Here is a 17,074-nt window from a genome sequence, read left to right on the forward strand (position 1 = left end):
TAGAATGGGTCATTTGTAAGGTAATCCATAGGGATGAGAATGCTTACTTTGCATGCATGTATCCTTGTAGTATGCGGGAAGATTGAGAGCTAAAAATGGTAGAGAGTGGGTTGGAAAATGATGGAATCTTCCACAAAAGAGCCTTAAAACATTGATGCACACCTAGTATTTGATAATATACTCAAATGAGCTAAAACCATGCTCATCTTCCTAATTTTGGTTCAATTTTATAATATTGCTAAAATAGATTGAAGTTGCTAATAGTCCGGAATATCTTAGAGTTTTAAGAGGCTCAATTAAGGTATGTTGTCTAAACCCCCTCTTCTTAGAATTGAACCACATGATGTTCATATAATTGGAGTAAGCCCTTGATCATTATAGAATTGGCGATTTCTAATGTATTTGTGTTGAAGGATGTAAGTTCAATCTTTATTCTAAATGATTCATCATGTTATCTTGTTATTTGAGGATGTGTTCAAAAAGTGGAATATGTGCTAGCAATGTTAAGACTTCATGTCAAGATCAAAATAAAGGTTGTTATGCCAAATTGTATGAAAAGCCTCTATATGCCTAAGACTCCCAAATTGCTCATATGTGAATTTAACATCTTAAATGGGAAGTCTTATTGTTGTTGATAATAATAATAATGTTGGAATGTGGAAAAGAACTTATGAAATACTGCCTAGCGCCAAGAATAGCTTTATAGTTGGGGCCACTCGTTCCATTGTATTGAAAGCATGGGAAGGAAATATGAATTGAAATGACTGATTAAATACAGGTGATGTCTCAAATGAGATGGCCTAGCCGATCAGGCCAAGATCGGACTCCATGTAATAACACGGTGGTGTTGTGTGAGAAATTCTTAATATGGTCGATGTCTCAAATGAGAAGGCCTAGCCGATCGGACCGAGATCGGACTCCGTGTAAGAACATGGTGGTATTGTGGATAAAATTGTGAAAATGGTTGATGTCTCAAATGAGATGGCCTAGCTGATCGGGCCATGATCAGACGCCATGCCGCACACATGGTGGTACTATGCTGAAAATTATAATGAAATTGTGGTAATGTCTCAAATGAGATGGCCTAGCCGATCGAGCCGAGATCGGACTCCGTATAAGAACACAGAGGTATTGGGAATTATGGAATATCGGTACTAAAGGTCACCCAACCTAATAATATGGAAATTGACTTGAAAACGTATATGATCCTTAACTTGTTGTTTTAATATTATTTGATTCTTGACTGTACCTCTTGTATTATTATTCATTCTATTGAGTTGGTGTTTAGCTTTACATACTAGTATTATTCGATGGTAATGACATCCCTTTTGCCGGGGGCGCTGCATCATTAAATGGATGCAGGTGACTACATAGCAGACAGTGTTGATCATAGATAGTGTTGCATCCTCTTCTCAGCTGATTCGGAAGGCCCCATTTCATTCCGGGGTCTTGTATTGTACCTTTTGTTCATATTGTGGGCACTTTTGAGGTATAGCCGGGGCCTTATTACCGGTACCATCTTTACTCTCTTTTATATCTTTAGAGGCTCCGTAGACACTATGTGGGTTGTATATAGGTGTTGGGAATGTTAAACAAGTATATGTTGTGTTTCATCACTTGTTCCACTCAGACTATAAGAATAGGTGTATTTTGAGACTTAAAAGCGAAATAGCGAATGAAACAGATTAATATTATATGTATGAACTTCCTTCTATCTAATTAATGAAAACACGTCTTTTCTTGATCATGGGTTAATTGGGTAGATAGTATCTAACATGCTTTCTCGTCCGGGTTCACTTGGTTGAGCGCCGGTCGCGCTTCCCGAGGTTGGGGCGTGACAAACTTGGTATCAGAGCCTAAAGTTTTAAAGTGTCCTAGGATATCTCGGAGCCGTGTCTAGTAGAGTCCTTCTTATCGATGTGTTGACGACCACATCTATAAGTTGGAGGCTACGTGGACGTTTAGGAATAATACCCTTCTTTGATATTCTGGATCGTGCAATGAAACTAATTGTGCAATTGTTCATCTTCTAACTCGTACATTCCTTTAACTTTCAGTATATGGCACCTAAGAAGAGAGAAAGAACTGGCCAAGGAGCCAATGCCGCCTTGGGAGTGACAATTGACCCTTTACTTGGTGAGGCGGGTGAATACCCGAGGGTGAGGATAATCCCCCGACTGCTACACTACCTGATCCCACTAAAACCTGTTCAGACGACACCAGTTCCTGTACCTATCGAGGGTGCAGCGGTTCCTCCAACCGATATTCCGATTCCACCTCCAGCCCCAGCTTCTGGTTCTAGTATTTCTGATGGGATCTTAGGGGAGCTATTCAGATGCTGACTTAGATAGTGGCTTCTCAAGCCCAAAGGTAGAATGTTGCGCCTACATATTCTAGCCAACAAGGGGATTCTAGTAGTTCCAGGGTGAACAAGTTTCTTCAGTTGGATCCTCCGGTGTTCACGGGTTCTAATCCCAAGGAGGACCCACATGACTTCATTGATGACATGCATAAGACTCTCCGGGTTATGCGCGCTACTGAGATGGAGGGAGTGGAGTTGACCGCCTACCGCGTGAAAAGGGTGGCATATTCTTGGTTTGAGCTGTGGGAGGACTCTCGGGAGGAGGGGAGCCCTCCAGCGAGGTGGAGTGAGTTTGCTTATGCCTTTATAGACCATTTCTTGCCTGCCGAGACTAGGGCAGCCTGTGCCGCAGAGTTTGAGAATCTTAAGCAAGGGAGTAGGAGTGTGTGGGAGTATCACATGGAGTTCGCGCACCTGTCAAAATATGCTATTCACATGTTGCCTACTATGGAGGCTAGAGTGCGCCGGTTTGTGCATGGCCTTAGCCCCTTGGTTATCAACGAGGCTGCTACAGCTGCCTTGAATTCAGACATGAACTATGGGAAGATGGTAGCATTCACTCAAGCTACAGAGGACCGTAAGTTGAAGAACAAAAGGGAGCGAGAGGGTACCAGCAAGGCCCGGTCCGTGGGTAACTTTGGGGAATCATTTGGTGGGGGAAGATCAACTTTCAGGGGAGGGTCATCAGGGCCATCCCAGTCTTATGCTCAGTCTTTAGTCTGGGCACAGTCAGTAGTAGGAGATTCACTTCAGGCCCAATCAGGGCAACATGAAACCCATCATCAGGGCTGATCATGAGGGATATTCCCGCAGCAACAGAGGCCCCCATGTCCCAGGTGTGGGAGGATGAACTCAGGGATCTACTACATGGACTTACCTATATGTTACGGGTGCGCATTGATGGGTCATATTCAGAGGCACATCACAGTCATCCAGTCCTGCAGCTGCTACATCTTCAACACCCCCTCCAGCTCGAGGCCCTCCAGCACCAGTAGGGCCTGGTGTGGCTAGGGGTGGTGCGCAAAGTTCAGGAGGACCCTGCCGATTCTATGCTATGAGTGGTCGCCAGAGTGCAGAGGCTTTTCCGAATGTCTTCACAGGTATATTGACTGTCCAAACTCATGATGTATATGTTATTATTGATCCTGATTCCACCTTGTCCTATGTTACCCCTTATGTTGTTATGGAATTTGGAATAGAACCGGAACAACTTCCTGAGTCGTTCTCTGTGTCTACTCTGGTTGGCGAGTCTATTGTGGCCGCACGAGTTTATAGGGATTGTGTTGTCACGGTGCGTGGTCGGGACATCGTGACCGATCTCATTGAATTGTAGATGGTTGATTTTGATGTAATTATGGGGATGTATTGGCTTTATTCATGTTTTTCCAAGCTCGATTACTGAACTAGAACTGTGAGGTTTGAATTTCCTAATGAGCCAGTTATTGAATGGAAATGGGATAATGTGGTGCCAAAGGGAAGGTTTATTTCATACCTTAAGGCCACGAAGATGATTAACGAGTGGTGTATCTATCATTTGGTCCAGGTTACAGACACCAATGCTGAGGCGCCTACACTTGAGTCTGTGCCAGTTGTGAATGAATTTGCAGGGGTCTTTCCTGATGAACTCCCTGGGATTCCACTAGATAGGGAGATTTGTTAGGGAAGGTTTCATCCGACCGAGTGTGTCACCGTGGGGCGCACCGGTTCTCTTTGTGAGGAAGAAAGATGGATCACTGAGGATGTGTATTGACTACCGGCAGCTCAACAAAGTCACGATTAAAAACAAATACCCACTACCAAGAATAGATGATTTGTTTTATCAGTTACAAGGTGCTAGATACTTCTCTAAAATTGATTTACGATCCGGCTATCACCAATTGAGGATCAGGGAGTAGGATATTCCGAAAACAGCTTTCAGAACCCGGTTTGGGCACTTTGAATTTTAGGTAATGTCTTTTGGGCTAACAAATGCCCCCAACAGCTTTCATGGATCTTATGAATCGGGTTTTCAAGCCTTTCCTCGAATCCTTTGTGATAGTGTTTATTGATGATATTCTTGTGTATTCACGAGGCTGGGAGGACCATGCCGATCATCTCAGGACAGTATTGCAGACTCTTTATCAGTACCAATTGTATGCAAAATTTTCAAAGTGTGAATTTTGGCTCGAATATGTCACATTCTTGGGTCATGTTGTCTCTAGAGAAGGAATCAAGGTTGATCCTCAAAAGATTTTAGTAGTAAAGAATTGGACTAGACCTACAATGCCCACCGAGATTCGCAGTTTCTTAGGCTTAGCAAGGTATTACAGGAAGTTTGTGGAGGGGTTCTCTATTCTTGCCTCTCTGTTGACTAAATTAACTCAGAAAGCGGTTAAGTTCCAATGGTCTGATGCTTGTGAAAGGAGCTTCCAAGAGTTGAAATCAAGATTGACTACAACGCCGGTGTTGACCTTGCTAGAGGGTACAAATGGATTTGTAGTATATTGTGATGCTTCAAGAATTGAACTTGGGTGTGTGTTAATGCAACACGACAAAGTTATAGCATATGTTTCTAGGCAACTCAAGAATCATGAAAAGAATTATCCAACACATGACTTAGAACTTGCGGCGTAATTTTTGCATTGAAAATTTGGCGTCACTATTTGTATGGGGTCCATGTGGATGTATTCACGGACCACAAGAGTCTTCAATATATTTTCAAACAAAAGGAGTTGAATCTGAGGCAGAGAAGATGGCTTGGGTTACTTAAGGATTACGACATCGATATTCTATATCACCCGGGGAAAGCAAATGTTGTGGCGGATGCTCTTAGCCGGAAATCTATGGATAGTTTAGCACACTTGGAGGTATATAAAAGGCCATTGGCAAAGGAAGTCCATCGATTGGCTAGTTTGGGAGTTTATCCTATGGACTCGAATGAAGGATGGGTAATTGTGCAAAATAGGGCTGAACCATTGCTTGTTGTGGAGGTCAAAGAGAAGCAATACAACGATCCATTGTTGGTGCAGCTGAAGGAGGGGATTGAAAAATTTAAGACTACGACTTTTGCTCTTGGCCTGGATGATGGTACACTAAGGTACCAAGGGCGACTATGTGTTCCGAATGTAGATGGTCTCCAAGAAAGAATCATGATCGAGGCTCATGCTTCTAGGTATTCCGTGCATCCAGGTTCTACAAAGATGCATCACGACCTTAAGGAAGTCTATTGGTAGAATGACATGAAAAGGAATGTAGTGGACTCTATGGAAAGGTGTCCGAATTGTCAGCAAGTGAAGGTCGAACATCAACAGCCTGGTGGGTTGGCACAGAACATATAAATTCCAATGTGGAAGTGGGAGATGGTTAATATGGATTTTGTGGTAGGATTACCATGCACTCCGCGCAAGTTTGACTCAATTTGGGTGATCGTGGACCGACTCACGAAATCAACACACTTCTTGCCTGTTAAATCTACCGACACAGCGGAACATTATCCTCAGTAGTATATCAAAGAGATAGTCATGCTACATGTCACTCCAGTTTCTATCATTTACGATCGAGGGGCTCAGTTCACGGCAAAATTTTGGAAGAAATTTTAGCAAGGTTTGGGTACTCAGTGAATCTTAGTACAGCCTTCCATCCACAGACCGATGGGCAAGTAGAGCGGACTATTCATACACTTGAGGACATGTTGCGTGCTTGTGTTCTTGATTTCAAGGGTAGCTGGGATGATCATTTTCAACTCATAGAGTTTGCATATAACAACAACTTTCATGCTAGTATTCAGATGGAACCATTTGAGGCATTATATGGTAGGAGATGTAGATCTCCCATTGGGTGGTTAGAGATTGGGGAAGAAGAGTTGATAGGGCCAGACCTTGTATATCAGGCTATGGAAAAAGTTAAGATCATAAGGGAACGGTTGAAAACTGCTCAGAGTCGTCAAAAATCCTATTCAAATATTCGTCGTAGAGACTTAGAGTTCAAAGAAGATGATTGGGTATTCTTGAAGGTTTCCCCCACGAAGAGTATTATGCGGTTTTGGAAAAAGGGGAAATTGAGTCCGAGGTATGCCGGGTCGTACAAAATTATTCATAGAATTGGCCAGGTGGCGTAAAACCTTGAGCTACCACCCGAAATGTCATTAGTCCACTCGATATTCCATGTGTCTATGTTAAAGAAGGTAGTTGGAGATCCGTCAGTTATTGTGCCGGTTGAGACCATTGAGGTTAATGAAGAATTGTCATATGAAGAAATTCTAGTTGTCATTCTTGATAGGCAAGTTTGAAGGTTAAGGAATAAAAAAATTGCCTCCGTGAAAGTATTATGGCGAAACCAGCAGGTTGAAGAGGCCACGTGGGAGGTCGAGGAAGAAATGAAGAATAAGTATCCTTACTTGTTTGAATAGCTGTATAATCCTTTCTTTTTATGAACTTGTCGCCTATGAATTTAGTATCACTTGTTCAGTTAATGTAAAGGTGTTTCTTTTGATTATGTGTTACTTATGAGGCCACGGCTGGTACTGTTATGAGTTTGTTACATCGTTAAGTTGTGCATATGTTTATAAGATGTGTTTCCGGGGCTCTCTGGCAGGTGGATAGGCCTAGTTACAAAGGAAACTCTCGCGAAATTTTTAAAAATTTAGGGAGTTAGTTAAATTTGGGGTTGCTGGTGTAGGGTATGATAACTGAGTCGCACAAAGTGCTAATAATGGACCCTGATCCTCATTTGAGAATGGATGATCTTAAGTGAGGGAGGATGTAAGGCCCCGTAAAATCTTTCCTAAAAACCCGAATTCCGTGATGCCAAAGTAGGCGTAGAGGTTAATAATAATAGAAATTGTTTGATTCGGACTTTTTGGATTGAACAGTGCGCTGGGAGTTGAAGGAAAATGTTGGGCAGAAGTACGCATTTCTGTGGCCCATTCTGCGGCCGCAGAACCACTCTGCGGACCGTAGACTAGTCGCAGAGTGGGGCAGGTTTCTGGGGCATTTTTGATTGCCAATTTCGTGGCCATTATGCGGCTGCATAACCATTTCGCGGGCCGCATTCTTGTCGCATATCCCATCTTGGGATTTCTGGGAGGGAGGTTCTGCGGTGCACTATGCGACCGTAGAACCGTTCTGCGATGCATTATGCGACCACAAAAGAGGACTGTGGGCCGCATAGTGACCGCAAACCAGGTTAGTTTCGTTTCAGCTTTGGCACCCATTTTCGCGGTCATTTTGCAGACCACATAACCACTATGCGATCGCATATGCGACCGTAGAACCTGTTCCGGAGCTTCAATTTTGGGGGTTTTAAACCCTATCCTATTCCATTAAAACACACCTCATGGACTGTTTTGATCATATTTTCTGATATTTTTAGAGTGGGAGAGAGGGTCCTAGAGGGAGAAGTGATCTTCATCAAATTGTTCTTCAATTCTCACTTTAAACCTTGAAGATTATCAAGAGAGGCACCTAGGTCTTCTTCTTGGGAGGTAAATTCTATCAACCAAACTCTTAATTTCAAATGTGATTAGAATGGGTCATTTGTAAGGTAATTCATGAGGTTGGGAGTACTTACCTTGCATGCATGTATCTTTGTAGTATGTGGGAAGATTGTGAGCTAAAAATGGTAGAGAGTGGGTTGTGAAACGATGGAATCTTCCACAAAAGAGCCTTAAAACATTGATGCACACCTAGTGTTTGATAATATGCTCAAATGAGCTAAAACTATGCTTATCTTCCTAATTTTGGTTCAATTTTGTTATATTGCTAAAATAGATTGAAGTTGCTAATAGTCCAGAACATCTTAGAGTTTTAAGAGGCTCAATTGAGGTATGTTGGCTAAACCCCCTTCTTCTTAGAATCGAACCCCATGGTGTTCATGTAATTGGAGTAAGCCCTTGATCATTATAGAATTGGCGATTTCTAATATGTTTGTGTTAAAGGATGTAAGTTCAATCTTTATTCTAAATGATTCATCATGTTATCTTGTTATTTGAGGATGTGTTCAAAATGTGGAATATGTGCTAGCAATATTAAGACTTCATGTCAAGATCAAAATAAAGGTTATTATGCCAAATTGTATAAAAAGCCTTTATGTGCCTAAGACTCCCAAATTGCTCATATGTGAATTTAACGTCTTGAATGGAAAGCCTTATTGTTGTTGATAATAATAATGTTGTAATATGGAAAAGAACTTGAATTATGAAATACGGCCTAGCGCCAAGAATATGTTTATAGTTGGGGCCACTCGTGCCATCGTATTGAAAGCATGGGAAGTAAATATGAATTGAGATGACTGATTTAATATGGGTGATGTCTCAAATGAGATGGCCTAGCCGATCGGGCCGAGATCGGACTCCGTGTAAGAACTCGGTGGTATTGTATGCGAAATTATGAATATGGTCGATGTCTCAAATGAGATGGCCTAGCCGATCGGGCTGAGATCGGAGCCCGTGTAAGAACACAGTGGTATTGTGAATGAAATTATGAAAATGGTTGATGTCTCAAATGAGATGGCCTAGCCGATCGGTCCATGATCAGACGCCATGCCGCACACATGGTGGTACTGTGCTGAAAATTATAATGAAATTGTGGTAATGTCTCAAATGAGATGGCCTAGCCGATCGGGCCGAGATCGGACTCTGTATAAGAACACGAAGGTATTGGGAATTGTGGAATATCGATACTAAAGGTTACCCAACCTAATAATATGGAAATTGACTTGAAAACGTATATGATCCTTAACTTGTTGTTTTAATATTATTTGATTCTTGACTGTACCTCTTGTATTATTATTCATTCTATTGAGTAAGTGTATAGCTTTACATACTAGTGCTATTTGACGGTACTAACGTCCCTTTTACCGGGGCGCTGCATATTTAAATGGATGCAGGTGGCTACATAGCAAAAATGTTGATCACAGATAGTGCTACATCCTCTTCTCAGCGGACTCAGTGAGCAATATTTCATTCTGGGGTCTTGTATTGTACCTTTTGTTCATATTGTGGGCACTTTTGAGGTATAGTCGGGGCCTTGTTGCCGCCACCATCTTTACTCTCTTTTGTATCTTTATAGGCTCCATAGATACTATGTGGGTTGTATATGGGTGTTGGGAATGTTAAACAAGTATATGTTGTGTTTGATCACTTGTTCCACTCAGACTATAAGAAACAGTGTATTTTGAGACTTAAAAGAGAAATAGCTAATGAAACGGATTAATGTTGTATGTATGAACTTCCTTTTGTCTAATTAATGAAATCACGTCTTTTCTTGATCATAGGTTAATTGGGTAGATAGTATATAACAGGCTTGCTCGGCCGAGTTCACTCGGTTGAGTGACAGTCGCGCTTTTCGAGGTTGGGGCATGACAACCAGACCTGAATCGTCCAAAACTTTTTTGGCTCATAAAACATGATCTAAGGAACAATAGTCATCGCTTCTCCATGAGCGTTCCTCATTTTTTGGCATTTTAGGGAAATAAAACTCGAATTCCGCCTGATTCCTATATTTTCGAATGCTAGCCCACGCCATGTGCATGCATCCGAGCGACCGGACATGAATCGCCTAAAGTTTTGCAAGCCTATCAAAAACGCCTTTTGCATGGGCCTGAGCCACCGGAACTGGATCGTCTAGAAGTTTTCCGGCCCATCAAAATCCTAAGGAACAGTAGTCACCGCCTCGCCAAGACGGTTTCTCATTTTTGGGGGTTTTAGGTCCATAAAATCGGAATTCCTCCCGATTACCAAATTTTCGTGTGCTATAGATTACGCCTTCTGCATGAGTTTAGGCGACTAGACCCGAATCGTCCAAAATTTTGTCGGCCCATCAAAAACTAATTAAGGAACAATAGTTACTGCCTCAATTCGAGTCCGGTGGTCCGGGCCTTCTGCATGGGCCCGGACCATCGGACTCGAATTGCCTAAAATTTTGTCAGTCCATCAAAAATGACTTAGGGAATAATAGTCACCACCTCGCCATGACCGTTACTCATTTTTCGGCATTTTAGGGCCATAAATCTAGACTTCCTCTGATTCCCACATTTTCGTGTGCTATAGCCCATGTATTTCGACGTGGACCGGGCCACTGGACCCTTATTGCCTAAAATTTATACCGGCCCATCAAAAATGTCCTAAGGAATAATAGTCACCATCTCGCCATGACCGTTACTCATTTTTTATTTTAGGGTAAAAAACTGGAATTCTGTCCGATTTCCATATTATTGTGTCATAGCTCACACTTTCTGCATGGGCCCAGGCCACCGAACCAGATCGACTAAAATTTTACCGTCATTTTAAAAACGTCCTAAGAATAATTGTCACCGCCTCGCCATGACCGTTACTCGTGTTTTGGCATTTTAGGGCCATTACACTAGAATCATGCATGATTCCCAGATTTTCGTGTGTTATGGCCCACGCCTTCTGCATGAGCCCGAGTCACTGGACCCGGATCTCCTAAAAAATTTTCGGTTTGTCAAAAACATCCTAAGTAATAATAGTCACTGCCTCGCCATTATCCTTTCTCATATTTTGGCATTTTAGGGCCATAAAACTAAATTTTCGCTCGATTCCCAGATTTTCATGTGCTATAGCCTATGCCATATGCATGGGCCCTGGCGACCAGACCCGGATCGCCTAAAAAAATTTCCGCCCATCAAAAAAACCTAAGGAATAATAGACATCGCCTCGCAATGAATGTTCCTCTTTCTTTTTGGCGTTTTAGGGCTATAAAATTGGAATTACGCTCGATTCCCAGATTTTCGTGTGCTATAGCCCACACCATCTACGTAAGCCCGGGCCATCGGACCCGAATCACCTAAAATTTTGCCGACCCATAAAAAACTACTTAAGAAACAATAGTCTCTGTCTCGCCATAACCGTTACTCATTTTGTGGCGTTTTAGGGCTATAAAATTGGAATTCTGTCTGATTCCTAGTTTTTCGTGTGCATAGGCCTGGGTCACCGAACTCGGATCGCCTAAAATTTTGTCGGCCCATAAAAAATAACCTAAGGAACAATAGTCACCGCCTCTCCATGACCGTTACTCGTTATTTGGCATATTAGGGCCATAAAACTAGAATTATACCCAATTCTCAGATTTTCGTGAGCTATTGCCCACACCTTCGGCAAGGAACCGGTCCACCGAACCTGAATCGCCTAAAAACTTTTTTGGACTATAAAAAATAACCTAAGGAACAGCCTCGCCATGACCGTTATTCATTTTTTGGCGTTTTAGGGCCATAAAACTAGAATTTCACCCGATTTCCATATTTTCGTGTGTAATAGCCCACGCCTTCTACATGGGGCCGCACCATCGGATCGCCTAAAATTTTTCTATCCCATTATAAATGTCCTAAGGAACAATAGTCACTGCCTCTCCATGACCGTTACTCATATTTTGCATTTTAGGGTCATAAAACAGGAATTCCGCCCGATTTCCAAATTTGTTTGTGCTATAGCCCACGCCTTCTGCATGGGATCTGGCCACCGGATCGCCTAAAATTTTGACGGGCCATCAAAAATGACCTAAGGAACAATAGTCACCGCCTCGCCATGACCGTTACTTGTTTTTTGGCATTTTAGGGCCATAAAGCTGGAATTTCGACCTGTCCCCAGATTTTCATATGTTATAGCCACACCTTCTACATGGGACCGGGCCACTGGACCCGGATCCCCTAAAATTTTGTCGGCCCGTCAAAAACATCCTAATGAACAATTGTCACCGTCTCGCCATGACCGTTACTCGGTTTTGGACGTTTTAGGGCCATAACATTGGGGTTCTGTCACATTCCCAGATTTTCGTATGTTATGGCCCACGCCTTCTGCAGGGGTCCGGGCCACCGGAACCGAATCGCCTAAAAATTTTCCGGCCTATCAAAAACGTACTAAGGAACAATAGTCACTGCCTCGCAATGACCATTTCTTATTTTTGGGGCGTTTTAGAGCCATAAAACTTGAATTCCTCCCGATTCCCATATTTTTGTGTGCTATAGTCCACGCCTTCTGCATAGACTCAGGCCACCGGACCTGGATCGTCCAAAATTTAGTCGGCCCATCAAAAACTAGCTAAGGAACAATAGTCACCATCTCGACATGATCGTTACTCATTATTTGGCGTTTTAGAGGCATAAAATTAGACTTCCGCCCGATACCTAGATTTTTGTGTGCTATAGCTCACACCTTTTGCATGGGCCCCTGCTACCTGTCCTGAATCGCCTAAAAACATTTTGGCCCATAAAAAATGTTCTAAGAAACAATAGTCACCGTCTCGCCATGATCGTAACTTCTGCATGGGCCTGTACCACCGGACTCGAATCACCTAAAATTTTGCCGGCACATCAACAACGACTTGAGGAACAATAATCACCGCCTCGCCATGACCGTTACTCATTTTTTCGCATTTTAGGACCATAAATATGGACTTCAGCCGATTCCTAGATTTTTGTGTGCTATATAGCGCACGCCTGCTGCATGGGCCCGGGCCACCGAACCCGTATTGCCTAAAATTTTGCCTGCCCATCAAAAACGTTCTAAGGAACGATAGTCATCACCTTGACATGTCCGTTACTCATTTTTTTGTATTTTAGGGCCAGAAAACTGGAATTCTACCCCATTCCCAAATTATTGTGTATCATAGCCCACGCCTTCTGCATGGGCCCGGGCCACCGCACCGGATCGACTAAAATTGTGTCGTCATGTGAAAAACGTCCTAAGAACAATTATCATTGTCTCTCCATGAACGTTGCTCATTTTTGGCATTTTAGGGACATTAAACTAGAATACTGCATGACTCCCAGATTTTCGTGTGCTATGGCCCACGCTTTCTGCATGGGACCGGGTCACCGGACCTGGATCGCCTAAAATTTTATCGGTTCGTCAAAAACATCCTAAGGAACAATCGTCACTCCTCGCCATGATCCTTTCTCATTTTTTGGCATTTTAGGGCCATAAAACTGGAATTTCTCCCGATTCCCAGATTTTCATGTGCTATAGTCCACGTCATATGCATGGGCCCATATGACCAGACCCGGATCGCCTAATATTTTGTCGGCCCATCAAAAATGACCTAAGGAACAATAGATATTGCCTCGCCATGAATGTTCCTCTCATTGTTTGGCGTTTTAGGGCCATAAAACTGGAATTCCGTTCGATTCCCACATTTTCGTGTGCTTATATATGCCATTTGCATGGGCCCGGGCCCTCGGACACGAATCAACTAAAATTTTGTCGGCCCATAAAAAATGACCTAAAAATAATAGTCACCGTTTCTCCATAACCGTTACTCATTTTCTGGCGTCTTAGGGTTATTAAACAGGAATTCTGCCTTATTCCTAAATTTTCGTGTGCCATAGCCCACGCCTTCTGTAAGGGCCCGTGCCACCTGACCCAGATCGCCTATAATTTTTTTTGCCCATCAAAAATGACCTAAGGAATAATAGTCACCACCTCGCCATGACCGTTACTTATTTATGGCATTTTAGGGCCATAAAATTGAAATTTCGCCCGATTCTCAGATTTTTCGTGTGTAGCCCACGCCTTCTACATGGGCCCAGGCCACCGGACTCAAATCGCCTAAAATTTTACTGGCCCATTAAAACTAACCTATGGATCAACAGTCACCGCCTAGCCATGACTGTTACTCATTTTTTGACATTTTAAGGCCATAAAACAAGAATTTCGCACGACTCCCAAATTTTCATATGCTATAGCCCATGCCTTCAACATGGGCCCGGGCCACCGAACTCAGATCCCTAAAATATTGATGGCCCATCAAAAACGTCATAAGAAACAATAGTCACTACCTCGCCATGACCGTTACTAATATTTTGACGTTTTAAGGCCATAAAACTGGAATTCCGCCCAGTTCTAAGATTTGCTTGTTTTATAGCCCACAACTTCTACATGGGTCCGGGCCACCTGAGCCGAGTGGCCTAAAAAAAATTTGGCCCATCAAAAAATGACCTAAGGAATAATAGTCACCGCTTCACTATGACCATTACTCATTTTTTAGCCCACGCCTTCTTCATGGGCCCGGGTTACCGGACCCGGATCCCCTAAAATTTTGTTGGCAATCAAAACTATCCTAAGGAACAATAGTTACCGCCTCGCCATGACCGTTACTTATTTTTTGGCATTTTACGGATATAAAACTGGACCTCCACCTCATTCCCAGATGTTCGTGTGCAATTGCCCACGCCTTCTGCATGAGCCCGAGCCACCGGTCCCGCATCGCCTAAAATTTTGCTGGCCCATCAAAAACTTCCTAAGTAACAATAATCACCGCCTCTCCATGACCGTTACACATTGTTTGGTATTTTAGGGCCATGAAACTTGAATTCTGCCCCACGCCTTCTACATGGGCCCCGGCCACCAGACCGGATCGACTAAAAAAAAATTTCAGCATTTCAAAAATGTCTTAAGGAATAATTTTCACCGTCTCTCTATGGTCGTTCCTCATTTTTGGCATTTTAGGGCCATAAAACTAGAATCCCTCACGATTCGCAAATTTTCGTATGCTATAGCTCACGCCTTCTGCATGGGCTCAAGTCTAAGGAACAATAGTCACTGCCTCTCCATGATCGTTTCTCATTTTTTATCGTTTTACAGCCATAAAACTAGAATTTCGCCCGATTCCCAGATTTTTATGTGTTATAGCCCACGCCATATACATCGCCCCGGGCGACCAGACCCAGATCGCCTAAAATTTTGTCGGCCCATCAAAAATAACCTAAGGAACAATAGACATCGCCTCGCCATGATTGTTCCTCTTTGTTTTGGCATTTTAGGGCCATAAAATCGGAATTTTGCTAGATTCCCAGATTTCTGTGTGCTATAGCCCACGCCATCTGCATCGGCCTGGACAATCGGAACCGAATCGCCTAATATTTGTCCGGCCCATAAAAAATGTGCTAAGAAACAATAGTCATTTTGTTACTCATTTTGTGGCATTTAAGGCTATTAAACTAGAATTCTGCCCGATTCCTAGATTTTTGTGTGCCATAGCACACAACTTCTGCATGGACCCTCGCCACCGGATCCGGATCGCCTAAACTTTAGCCGGCCCATCAAAAATGACCTAAGAAAAAATAATTACCGTCTATCCATGACCGTTACTAGTTTTTTGGCATTTTAGGGCCATAAAACTAGATATCCGCCTGATTCTCGGATTTTTGTGTGTTGTGGCCCACGCCTACTGCATGGGCCCGGGTCATCGGACCTGAATCGCCTAAAAGTTTGTCGGATCCTAAAAAATGTCCTAATAAATAATAGTCACCGCCTATCTATGACCATTACTCGTTTTTGGCATTATAGGGCCATAAAACTAGTATTTCGCCTGATTCTAAGATTTTCGCATGTCATAGCCCACGTCTTCTGCATGGGCTCGGGCCAGCGGACCCGATCGACTAAAATTTTGTCTGCAAGTCAAAACCGTCCTAAGAAACAATTTTCACCGTCTTGCCATGACCGTTACTCGTTTTTGGAGTTTTAGGGCCATTAAACTAGAATTCTACTTGATTCTCAGATTTTAGTGTGCTATGGCCCACGTCTTCTGCATGGGCCCGGGTCACCAAGCCCGGATCGCCTAAAATTTTGTTGGTTCATCAAAAACATCCTAAGGAATAATAGTCATTGTCTTGCTATGATCATTTCTTGTTTTTTGCGATTTAGGGCCATGAAACAGGAATTTCGCCTGATTCCTAGATTTTCATGGGATATAGCCCGCAAAATATGCATGGGCCCAGGAGACCAGACCCGGATCGCCTAAAATTTTTCCGGCCCATCAAAAATGACCTAAGGAATAATAGACATTGCCTCGCCATGACTGTTCATCCCATATTTTCGTGTGCTATAACGCACGCCATCTATGTGGGCCTGGGCCATCAGACCCGAATCGCCTAAATTTTTTAGGCCCATAAAAAATGACCTAAGAAGCAATAGTCACCGCCTCTCCATAACTGTTACTCATTAAGTGGCGTCTTAGGGCTATTAAACTGGATTTCTGTCTGATTCCCAGATTTTAGTGTGCCATAGCCCACGCCTTTTGCATGGGACCGTACCACCAGACCCGGATCACCTAAACAATTTTCTGGCCCATCAAAAATGACCTAAAGAATAATAGTCACCGCCTCGCCATGACCGTTACTCATATTTTGGTGTTTTAGGGAAAAAACCTGGAATTTCTCCCGATTCTCAAATTTTTGTGTGTTGCCCATGCCTTCTGCATGGGCCTAGTCCACTAGACTCGGATCGCCTAAAATTTTATTGGACCACCAAAAATGTTCTAAGTAACAATAGTCACTGCCCCACCATGACCGTTTCTCAGATTTTGACGTTTTAGGGCTATAAAACTTGAATTTCGCCCGATTCCTAGATTTTTGTCTGCTATAGCCCACGCCTTCTGCATAGGCTTAGGCCACCAGACCCGGATTGTCTAAAAATTTTCTGATCCATCAAAAACTAACTAAGGAATTGTTGTCACCTCCTCGCCATGACTGTTATTCATTTTTTGGCGTTTTAGCGCAATAAAACTAAACTTTCATCTGATTTTCACATTTTTGTGTGCTCCCACGCCTTCTGCATGGGTACGGCCCACCGAACCCAAATGGCCTAAAAAACTTTTGGCCCATCAAAAACCGACCTAAGGAACAATAGTCACCATTTCGCTATGACAGTTACTCAGGTTTTGGCATTTTAGGGACAGAACTAAAATTGTGCCCGATTTCAAGATTTACTTGTACTAGAGC

Source organism: Nicotiana tabacum, chromosome 23, assembly GCF_000715075.1.
Source record: "Nicotiana tabacum cultivar K326 chromosome 23, ASM71507v2, whole genome shotgun sequence".
In the NCBI taxonomy this organism is placed as follows: domain Eukaryota; kingdom Viridiplantae; phylum Streptophyta; class Magnoliopsida; order Solanales; family Solanaceae; genus Nicotiana; species Nicotiana tabacum.